The following is a 280-nucleotide window of genomic DNA, read 5'->3' on the forward strand; positions in this document are numbered from 1 at the left end:
ACAAGGGAAACCTTTCCCTTTAGTGGGAAGGTAACAGCATTCCGTGTGCCTTGGCATTTAGTCATGCCGGCCACATGACCACGGAAACATCTTCAGACAGTGCTGGCTCTTCATCTTGGAAACGGAGATGAGCACAGCTTCCTAGAGTCGAATTTGACTGGCTTTCGAGCAAGGGAAACCGTTACCTTTTACGTTGTAAGCATTTTATTGGGGGAGGGGCCAGTTAGATATTGTTATTTTAATTTTATTTATGTATTGTAAGTCACATTGAGCCATGTGG

The sequence above is a fragment of the Gekko japonicus genome, unplaced genomic scaffold, assembly GCF_001447785.1.
Source record: "Gekko japonicus isolate JY-2015 unplaced genomic scaffold, Gekko_japonicus_V1.1 scaffold1341, whole genome shotgun sequence".
In the NCBI taxonomy this organism is placed as follows: domain Eukaryota; kingdom Metazoa; phylum Chordata; class Lepidosauria; order Squamata; family Gekkonidae; genus Gekko; species Gekko japonicus.